Genomic DNA, 11,238 nt, shown 5'->3' on the forward strand with positions numbered 1-11,238 from the left:
CATTAGGACAGGATTAACCTTGCTGAAGGGTATCGAGATGTGGGTGGAATGGATAAAATTAATCCCAGACACACAGTGCCACGGAGAAGCACTGGGAGCAATTCAACATTTATTGCATGTAAATACCTTCCTCTCGGCTCCTTCTTCCCGAGCAGTCACCTCAGGTAGCAAGTTCTCTGCCCAGTGGAGTGGAACACGGGGCCCAGCCTCAGGCCTGGACACACCACGCATCCTCCCACCCTCCCAGCACCCCTTATCCTGGCCCTCTCAGTGACAAGTGGTGGCCGAGGACAGGTGGGTGGACTTTCAGGCTCCCAGGAGCACACATGCACCCATGTGGGTCTCTGCCTGGGCTCTTTCCTTCTCCAGAGACAGAGAGAATGTGGGCTCAGTTGCAGGTAAGTCCCGGTCTATGAGCTGGAGGCAAGAGAGAGCATGACCCAGCAACTACAAGCGAAGAATCCCAGGGAAGCTTCCGATTGGCTGGCCACTGGCCAATCAACGTGATGGAGCTTCTGGGCACAGACAGCCACCATAGGGGGCCTTCACCAACTGGTTCCCTCTGCCTAGGACTGTCCTCACCTCAGCAGTGAAACTTCCACGTCCCAGAAACCCTTTGGTCCCGGGCAAGCCAGATGGCAGGTCACTCTAAGCTCAGGAATCCACCCCAAAATTTCCAAACTCAATCCGCGAGTTCCGTGAGCAAGTCATAACCTGTTTCGCAAACATTTCATTTGGGCAATTTCCCCACAAATTGTTTCAAAAGGGATGACAAATAAGAACTGAAACCAGGTCAGGGTGCATCTTCTGATTTTTTTCTTTGGCAGCTTGTCAGGCCCCGGGGCACCTCTCGGTTAAGCCAAAACCACAGTTTGGGGACCTCCACCGATCCCCAGCCTCCCAGGGAGGCAGGTTCCTTTGTCAAGAGTTGCCAGCCTGGAGCTGCTCAGGAAGCACTTGGGGTCAGTCAGCCTTGGGTATCAGACACTGCAGTCTCCCCACTTCCTACTACAAGCCCCTCTAAAGAAAAATCAGCGACGTTGTCATATTAATAACCCCGATGGAGGGAGTCCTGAGTTGCAGGGCAGCCCAGACATCTGGATATTTTAAGTTTCCTTCAAGCCAGAGGACCAAGGCCTGAGCAGCCCCCTGGTCACTCCATTACCTGCACAGACAGGAGGAGAGGACGCGAGTGCCACCCTGGACCCTGCGAGCTCGCTGATGACAGGAGTGGCCTGGGGCCTCGGGTCACCTGGTTGCGCAGCTGACACAGCACTGAGCCGCCGAATGCATGGCCTGTAGCACCAGCCGCGGGCAAATCCCAACCCTCTGATGTAAAGGAGAGCTAATCAGAGCTATGGTTTTCCAGTGGTCACGTATGGATGTGAGAGTTGGACTTAAAGAAAGCTGAGCACCAAAGAATTGATGCTTTTGGACTGTGGTGTTGGAGAAGACTCTTGAGAGTCCGTTGGAATGTAAGAAGATCCAACCAGTCCATCCTAAAGGAAATCAGTCCTGAATATTCATTGGAAGGACTGATGCTGAAGCTGAAGCTCCAATACTTTGGCCACCTGATGTGAAGAACTGACTCATTGGAAAAGACCCTGATGCTGGGAAAGATTGAAGGCAGGAGGAGAAGGGGACGACAGAGGATGAGATGGTTGGATGGCTTCGCTGACTCGATGGACATGAGTTTGAGCAGTCTCCGGGAGCTGGTGATGGACAGGGAGGCCTGGTGTGCTGCAGTCCCTGGGGTCGCAAAGAGTCAAACACGACTGAGTGACTGAACTGAACTGGACTTACGTAAAGAAAATCCACAATGACATCAGTCGTAGGCGACAGTCATCCTGCGCTGGGAGGGCCCCAGTGACCCTGCGGCTGTTCCTCATCTTTGTAACCTGGGGGTTTGGGGCTTTATTCTGCATGTGACATTTGGGGAGCCGGAGGCAACCTGGTGGATGTCACAGAGCGAGCCGAGGCGGAGAGCACAGGTGCTGGCCGGCAGTGAACCGTGGCTTTGCGAGGAGGACAAGGAGACAGAGTCTTGCCTTTTCCAGGACACAGCTGCTGTCCCCTGATGCCCGGTTGTCACTAGCATCCTTCAGGGGCCCTCCCCCGTGAGCCTCAGATTTCAAGTTAGTTCTGCTTCCTCTAATCAAATCTCTGGTTTAGCTCAGCTGGAAGGACCCCCAAAATTATCTGATTAAAATAATTTACATGGTCTTGTAAAGACTGATCAGCGGAACCTTCCTGAGAGATTTTGCTTCCTCCTTCCTTTTGAACATGCATTAACCACAACTAGCTGGTTGACCTGGGTGGTGACTGATTACATCTCTGCCTCCCCCAGCCCCTTGGGCTTCCAGGGCATCAGTGGTAAAGAACCCATCTGCCAATGCAGGAGACGTAACAGACGTGGGTTCAGCCCCTGGGTCAGGAGGCTCTCCTGGAGGAGGGCCTGGCAACCCACTCCAGGATTCTCGCCTGGAGAGTCCCATGGACAGAGGAGCCTGGCGGGCCACAGTCCACGGGGTCGCAGAGTCGGACACGGCTGGAGGAGAGCATTCCGCAGGGCATGCCGGGGCTCTGGAGCACCGTCAGACCCTCCTCTGAAGACAGCGGGTTTGGGGTGGGAGTGGTCCCTCTGTACTCACGCACTTTGCTGGGGCGGGCGGCTGGCGGTGGGGGGGCCGCCCTGCGCTCCCCTGGAGCTGACAGTGACAGAGGCGGTCAGATTTGGAACCAGACAAGGATGAGCGGAGGTTCTCATCCTGGTCAGCCCAGCCTGCCCCAGTCCCGCTCCCCGGCTGCAGACCCAGACACTGGGCTCCTCCAGCTATCAGAAGTCTGTCTGCGTGGACTCAGGGAGGTCCTAGCAGCGTCCCAGGGTGTGGGGCCTTGTCCTGCTCCCAGAGGGTGGGGCTGGGTGCTGGGCTATGTCACGGGCAGGAGAGGAGGCAGTAGGGCCCTGCGGAGGGCCCTGCTCACCTCTCAGGAGGGCCTTGCTCACCTCTCAGCCCCACTTTCCAGGCGGCAAAACTGAGGCTCTGTCAGCGGAGGGTGTTTGCCCATTTCCGCCAGAAATGAGGTTGGCCGGGTCACGTGCTCTGCCCTTGAGGGGCCTCTTGCCTCCCTGGGTCTCACGTTCTCAAGTCCCATGTGATCTGACGAGTTCAAATGCCCCCTTTGCAATAAGCTAGATGGCAGGACACTTTGGCGGAGTTCCCTGGAAATGTCAGCAGGGGTCAAGGGTGTCCACTCAGCGTGGACCCTTCCTATCCACAGGTCACATGGCGGTGTCTGCTCACTCACGAGCAACACTTCACTGTTTAAAAGGCTCCTCTTGCGTTTCCCCATGAAAAGCCCACAGAAAGGAGAGAGCGGGTGCCCAGTGGTTAAGGCCTCAGGTGGGGTGACCAGGGCCAGGGTCCTGCCCCCTAGTCTCTCCCGTGACGAGGGTCTGGCCTCCAACCTCCAGCTGGAGGCCCACGCTGAGCCCGCCCCCAGTCTGGGACAGGTGCTCTGAGGGGCAGGACACTCAGCCGGCTCAGGGTGACGCCAGTTCAACCCCGTTTCCATCACATTTGAGGAGCCATTCCTGCCTATCGCCTGCACCTTCGAGGCCGCGTCATCTGAGAAGCCTCCTGGAGCTTCTGTGCGGCTGCAGAGAGTGCTTTGATTCTCTGCTGAGCGGCCCTACCCGGCCCCCGCCATGGGAGCCGTCCCTCCGGAGAGGAGCGGGAGGAAAACCATTTTGTCGACTCCAGGTAATTAAGTCGCCGCGCAGTCACGGAACACGCATTATACGATGATTAATCCCCAGGATGGTGAAGGTATTTTTCATCTTCAAAGCACTCCTCTGCTGTTCATTAATCATCTCAGCCCCGGGGAGAGAAGTGCTGATTCTCGTCCCAGGAGCTGGGAAACTGAGTCCGCCATGCCCACGCCAGCCCCCGGTGCCCGGTAGACGCAGCCCCCGCGGGTGCCGGGGCATCTGCTTGCCTCTCCAGCCTCGCCAGGGCAGGCCTGCGGGAATCAATGCCCACGCTGCCTTACAGAAAAGGAGAGCCGCCCAGCTCCCTGCTCTGCCGCACGCAGCTGTCATCAAAGGCCTTTTACGCGTGACTTTGTCCTTATTTTTCCTCTGGTACCTGCATTTCCAGCTCGCACGCAGCCTCCCTCAGAATGATGACAGCCTGGCCGTTTTCAAGGCGAGCAGTTTAAAAGAAAGTGCTGTTTCGCTCTCAAATACTTTCCTCTCCAATTGGGACGCACTGCTATAAATACAGCACATCCTCCTGGCATTCAAATTGTTGGGAAAGTGGAGGCTGTGGATAAAATTCTCCCGCTGCTCAAGACAGCGTTACTATTATTTTGCCCCCAGGTCTAGATACGAGGAGTAAATGAAACCCCTCTTGTGCGCCCCACCCCAACACAGACTGTGGCGCGGGGCTCTGCTCCAGCCGTGAAGGGTGAAGGTAGCCGGGACAGGAGCCAGACCAGAGCCGGGGCCGGGCCGAGTGAGGAGCGTCCTGAGTGTGCAGGTGCGGGGGGGTGGTCCTTCTGACCAGGGCTTCTCAGTGATGCTTTCTCTGGGCAGTCTTCCAGGAGGAGAGCTTATCCTCAGAGCTCAGAGCTCATGTGGTCCAAGCTGGTCCTTTGACACAGGGGAGAACTGAGGCAGAAAAATTCCTGGAGTCAGTTCTCCAAAAACAGTTTGTGACCACAGTCTGCCCAGGATCGGACCCAACAGCCCCCTTGGTGGCCTCGCCCAGATCCTGGGAAGCGGTGTTTCTTCCCAGGGCTGCTGGTGCGGCTCATGGAGGGGGAGTGCCACCGTTTCTGGAGGAAGCGGAGGCCACGAGTGTCTTGAGTAGAAAGAACTCAGTGGCCAGGTTTGCATCTCAGTATGGGATCTTGAGCGACTTGCCCCCGACTCTGACCCTGTGTGGGAGCCCCACCCTCCACCCCAGCCCCAGAGTCCTCGGCCTTGGGACCCTTCAGTCTGCACTAACCCACCAGACCCTTGACTATGCGCTGCTTCACGGGGGAACGAGACGGGGCGGGGTGGGCATTGGTCAGTGATGAAAGCCGACCTGTTTTCTGGGCCATGTTTTCGCCTCTGCTGGGTGTGTCTCCAGGAGTGGACTTGTGGGGTCATGGGGTACTGCTCTGAGGAGTTGACTGGCGTGTTCCCAGCAGCGCATAACGCTGAGTTTCTTTTTGTGTGTTTATTGGCTGTTTGTATATGTTGCTTAGAGAAATGTCCTTTGCCCTGAAAAGATTTGGATTATTTATTTTTCACTACTATTAAGAAGTAAGAGTTATTTATATATTCCAGATACAAGCCCCTTGTCGGAGATACAATTTGCAAATATGTTCTCCCATTCTGTCAGCTGTCTTTTCACTTTCTCATGTCCTTTGATGTGCAAAAGCTTTCCATTTGAAGTCCAAATTGTGTCCTTTCCTTCTGTTCCTCGTGCTTTTGATGTCATTTCAAAGAGACCCCGGCCTGGTCTGAGCTGACAAAGATGCACGCCTGTGTTCTCTTGCAAGACTTCTGTAGACATTTAGGTCCCAGTACACCCGAGACGGTTTGTAACGTGTAGATGCTTTCTGTGTGTGCGTGTGGCTACCCAGGACCATTCGTTGCAAAGACTATCCGTCCCCACCGAGCTGCCTTGGAGCCCTTATGACAGGCGGCCACAGCTGCGAGGGCTTGCCTCCAGAGCCTCAGCGCCGCTCCGCTGGCCTCCCCATCTGTCCTGACGCCAGAACCACGCTGTCTTTACCGGAGCTTTGTGGCAGGTTTCCAAACTAGGACGGCGGAGTCCTGGAACTTGGTTCCTCTTTGTAAGGATTGTTTTGGCTTCTCTGGATTGGCTGCATTTCACGTGAGTCTTAGGATCCCATTATCTGCTTTCACACACACAAAGCCAGCGAAGATTTCAATAGAAACTACACCGAATCTATAGATAACCTTGAGGCGTGTTACCACTGGAGCACAGTAAGCCTTTTCTGTGAAGACCTTGGAACATCTTTCCATTTATTCAATTTTAGCTTCTCTCAACAATGTTTTGTAGTTTCAACGTACAAGTCATGCATTTCTTTTCCTAAAGTTGTTGTTGTTCAGTCACTCAGTCATGTCTAACTATTTGCAAACCCATGGACTGCAGCAAGCCCGGTTTCCCTGTCCTTCACCACCTCCTGGAACTTGCTCAAACTCACGTCCATTGACTTGGTGATGCCATTCAACCATCTTATTCTGTGTCATCTCCTTCTCCTCCTGCCTTCTGCCTTTGCCAATATCAGGGTCTTTTCCAATGAGCTGACTCTGCATCAGGTGGCCAAAGGATTGGAGTTTCAGCTTCAGCATCAGTCCTTCCAATGAATATTCAGGACCGATTTCCTTTAGGATGGACTGGTTGGATCTCCTTGCAGTCCAAGGGACTCTCAAGGGTCTTCTCCAACACCACAGTTCAAAAACATCAATTCTTTGGTGCTCAGCTTTCTTTATGGTCCAACTCTCACATCTGTATATGACTGCTGGAAACACCATAGCTTTGACTATACAGACATTTGTTGGCAAAGTAGTGTTTCTGCTTTTTAATACACTGTCTGTCTAGGTTTATCCTAGCTTTTCTTCCAAGGAGCAAGTGCTTTTAATCTCGCAGCTGCAGTCACCATCCGCAGTGATTTTGGAGCCCAAGAAAATAAAGCCTTTCATTCTTTTCATTGTTTCCCCATGTATTTGCCATGAAATTATTTACCCCAGACACCCTAAATTTACCCCTATATATTCCATTCCTTTCGCTACTATTATAAATGGAATTATTTTCTTATTTTCACTTCTGGCTGTTCATTACAAGTAGATGGAAATATACTGATTTTTGTATGCTGATCTTATATTCTGCAACATTGCTGAGCTCTTTATTAGTTCTATGAGTCTTTTTCGCCGTGGGCTACTTGAGATCGTCTATGTGCAAAATCATATCATCCACAAAAAAAGAGAGGTTACTTTTTCCTTTCCTTTCTGATTGCGCTTTCTCTCTTTCTTTCTGTTACCTAATTGCTTTGGCTAGAAGCGTCAGTACCACATTGGATAGAAGTGTTGAGAGTGGACATCCTCGTCTTGTTCTTTATTTTAGGGGAAATGCATCCTGTTCTTCCGCCTTAAATATCATGTTCTCAGTGGGCGCTGTACTTATTTTTGCATGCCAAGTCGCTTCAATCATGTCCAACTCTTTGGGACCCCATGGACCGTAGCCCACCAGGCTCCTCTGTCCTTGGGATTCTCCAGGCAAGAGTACTGGAGTGGGTTGCAGTGGATCTTCCCGACCCAGGGATGAAACCCACATCTCTTTCGCCTCCTGCATCGGCAGGCTGGTTCTTTTCCACTCGTGCCGCCTGGGAAGCCCGTGGCTGTTTTCAAATGGGGCCGAAACAGAGTCTTCTTTCGCTCTGTCAACAACTCTTTCAGCACAAGTCTCCAGAACCCCTCCTTCTTCCTCTGCTTCCTCACGTTCACCCACCACTCTCCCCTTTCCTGACTTCCTCAAGATTGCAAGCAAAACCCTCCAGCTGCTTCGTACGCTGCTCTCAGCCCTTCAGCTGAAGTTGGAACCTCAGGACCAACCTGAGTGCACAGAGCCTAGGCCCTCAAGGCGGGAGCGCCTCCAGTCTGCCACTGGGCCTCTCCTTGGGGGATCCAAGGGCCACCACGCAGAAGCCGGCAGCAGGCGCTCCGGCGGCCTCCCTGTGGCCCTGCAGCTCTCACAGACCCTTCAGGAGTGCGCTGTTGGATGGGTGGATGAAGAAAGGCGGGGCGCGCGTTCTGACTGAACCGCGTCCAGTGTCAGGAGGAGGGCAGGATCCAGGAGCAGCGCTGACTCGGAGACTCTCCGTTAAACTCGCGCCGGTTCATCTGCTCAGCGAACGTCTAGTGCACTCCAGCCACACGCCAGGCGCCGGGGACACGGGGTGAAGGAGACAGACGGACGTGCCTCCCACGCTGAGGCCTCGTGGGTTCAGAGCCCTGCACCCAGCACCCCCATCTCTGGACTCAGCACTTGCTCTTCTAGCCATCTGGGTCGGGCAGGGCTGGCTGCCCCCCGCTGAGTGAGGTTGGCCAGGGGACTTGCATCACTAGGGGCCTGCCATGTCCACGCCTTAGCCTGCCCTGGACACCGGCCTCGGGGAGAGCAGCTGACAGGGCAAGAAAGGACGGCGGAGCCATGCTGGCTTGCCCACACTCTGGTGTGACCCTTGGCCTGAGGCTGGAGTGGGATCTTCGCTGGAGCAAAGGCTGGTGGACATCAGAGCTGAGGGCTGAGGGCCATGGGTCCAAGCTCTGACCTCTGTAACCCGGAAGAGACGCTGTCAGAAGAAGGCGGGGAGTAAGCATGGTTGCCTAACCACTGTGCTGCTCAATCGCTCAGCCGTGGCCCACTCTGCGACCCCATGGACGGCAATATGCCAGGCCTCCCTGTCCTCCACTTTCTCCCAGAGCTTGCTCAAACCCATGTCCACCCAGTCGGCGATGCCATCCAACCATCTCATCCTCTGTCGTCCCCTCCTCCTCTTACCCTCAGTCTTTCCCAGCATCAGGGTCTTTTCCAGTGAGCCGGCTCTTCTCATCAGGCGGCATAAACAGGCATTTTCCTCTGTCCAGCTGGTCTTTCATCAAGCCTCTGGTTTCACGCCTCACGATTCCTTATAGGGTTTCAGCGGAGCATAATATTGAAGGCGCGCACACACTGATAAATGAACAGAAGCTGACCCTGGACGCTGGCGGGGCTTCCGGAAGCTGACTCTGGACTCCGGCGAGGCTTTCTGGGCGCACGTGGGAGGCCGGCTGATCACAAGAGTGCCCCCCTGCAGAATGACCCTCGCCAGCCCGGGACGTTCCGGACCCTGGCTGTGTGCTCTCCCCACAGGTTTGGCCACAGTGCGGCATTGCAGCCTCCCTGTCCCTCTGGGCCAGCCCCCTCATCTCCATGTGGCCGGTACCGTGTAAGGAGCTGCCGGGATGCAGTGACGGCCTGAGCCAGCGACATCTGTACCCCTGTGTGCAGAGCATCCATCCGGCCCCTGGGCAGGAAGCTGGAAGGCAGTGGAGGCGACCCAGGTGGGCCCCCTGAGGTGTTGCTCACACTGTGAGCCCCCTGAGGAAAGACCCGCGCCCACAAAGGCTCGCGCTGCAGCCTGGGCACATGCCGCCCGACACAGGTCTTCACCATTCCAGGCTCACCTTCACTGTCAACAGCAACAAGAAATCATTTTCTGAGACACTTTTCTCCTCCTAAAGTCTCAAAAAGAGTCAACAACAATGTCGAATCCACTAGGTGCCATTTTTCCTGGCCTTTGGTTAAAACGTAAAATGGGACTGAAGTGAGCTTTTGGATCTTTATGCACGGGGCTTGTGTGTCAGGCTGTGTGTGTCTATGTCTCTGTACGTGTGCCTCTGTGGGTGTGTGTGTGTGTGTGCCTGCACACGTGTGTGCTCCTGTCACCAAGCCAAGTCCTTGCCATCTTGATTTGATGAGCAGAGCAACCACAGAGCTCTGGTGCCCTGGCTCAGGGGGATTATTCTAAAGGGCAGGAGCAATGTCTATGAATTTCATATGGTGTCCCTGTGATTCTTTCAGTGGAAAGTCTGGCTGGCCTCAGACATTGTCACCATCTTCCTGGTGACAGCCAACACACCGCAGAGAGGCCCTTTCTTCTCCTTTAGGGCTGGGGGACAGGGCCTCGCTGTTTAGGAATGAGGTCAGGATGAGGCTTTGATCAGAGAGGCAGGACCACCGGGAGATGCAGTTAAAGGGTTTATTGCAGGACTCTGCCCTGATGCAGTTGTGGGAGCTGGCAGCACAGTCACCAGGAGGCTCCGCTTCTGCCTCTGCCAGTGGCACCTGAGGTCAGCAGGCAGCCTGCCAGGGGTAGAGGCGGATGTCCAATGGGGAAGCAGGACACCGGGAAACCGCTGGGATGTGTGGACCCTCAAGGGTAGCCTCACTGCCACGGCCTCCAGCCTCCAGGCCAAGTTCCCTGGGAAGATACTGGAGACCTTTGATTAAGAGATGAACACACACGTGGCCCAGGAGCCAGAACCCAGGAGGAGTCGGCAGGTGCTGGCCACAGAGGAGAGACAGGCTGTGCCTGGCGCTGCCCCGACCTTCCTCCCGAGGCCGCGACTGCCCTTGGGGACCAAACCAGCCCAGGGCTGTGCAGGAGAGGGCAGTGAGTAAGGCAGGCGACACGCCAGGAAGCCACCACATCCACACTGTCAACCCCTTACCCCTACCAAGCTCATCTGAACAGTCTCAGTGCCCGAGAAAGAGCAGGATCCAGCCTTACACCTGACATGATGCTAACGACCTCCGTAAAACCGAAAACATGCTAAGCCTTGCCCAAAGCTAACACAGAGCCCTCTCCTCACCCCCGGGGCTGTTCCCCCGCCTCCCGCTGAGTCACACTCACTTTCGGCCCCCTGTGATTTCAGTACTGAAAGTGTTATTTGTCCATCACGTGGGGGCTGTGGGACTCATTTCCCAAAACTTGGAGGCTTCACTGATACCCCTGAGGACAGGAATCTGGGGTGTCTTAGCCGGGGCCCTCTACCCAAAGTCACCTAGAGCTGCAGTCGGGGGCCCGCAAGTGCTGGTCTGGAGCCTGGACTGGGGAGGGCCTCCTGACAGCGGTGAAGCCGGGCTGCCGACAGCAGGCTGTGGTGACGGAAGGGCAGCCTTCCCCGTCCAGGCACCAGGCAAGGCAAGGCGGTGGCTCATGCTCTAAACCCCGACCCCCCAGAAGGTTCCAGCAGGGCCTCTTTAAAGGCCATGTGCAGCCCGGGCTCCAGGCGTTCTGGCCAGCTCCTGCACCTTGTCCGTTATTGACGGGGAGGTAACAGGGCGTGTCTCAGGGGCTCACGTCTTCAGTCCTCAGGCACCAGTATGTCTGGGGGCTGTGTGCTCACGGCCAGCAAGTCGTTAAGTCCTTCCACTCTGCGGTGGCTTCAGCGTCTGTAGAACAGCGCAGAAGCATGCGTCAGATGCTGTTAGCTGGGCACTGCAGAGGAGCCGCAGCAGACGATATGGGAGAGGGGTCTGTCCCAGAGAGATCCAGAGGGCCCCGCTCGGCTGCACTCACACGCTCCCCACGCGGCTGCCAGCTGAGTGGCCAGGTTCTCGACAGGTGAGCTTCTCCGAAGGGCAGTTTGCATCCCTTAGAACCCAGGTCTCC

The sequence above is a fragment of the Capra hircus genome, chromosome 11 (assembly GCF_001704415.2).
Source record: "Capra hircus breed San Clemente chromosome 11, ASM170441v1, whole genome shotgun sequence".
NCBI classification, from domain to species: domain Eukaryota; kingdom Metazoa; phylum Chordata; class Mammalia; order Artiodactyla; family Bovidae; genus Capra; species Capra hircus.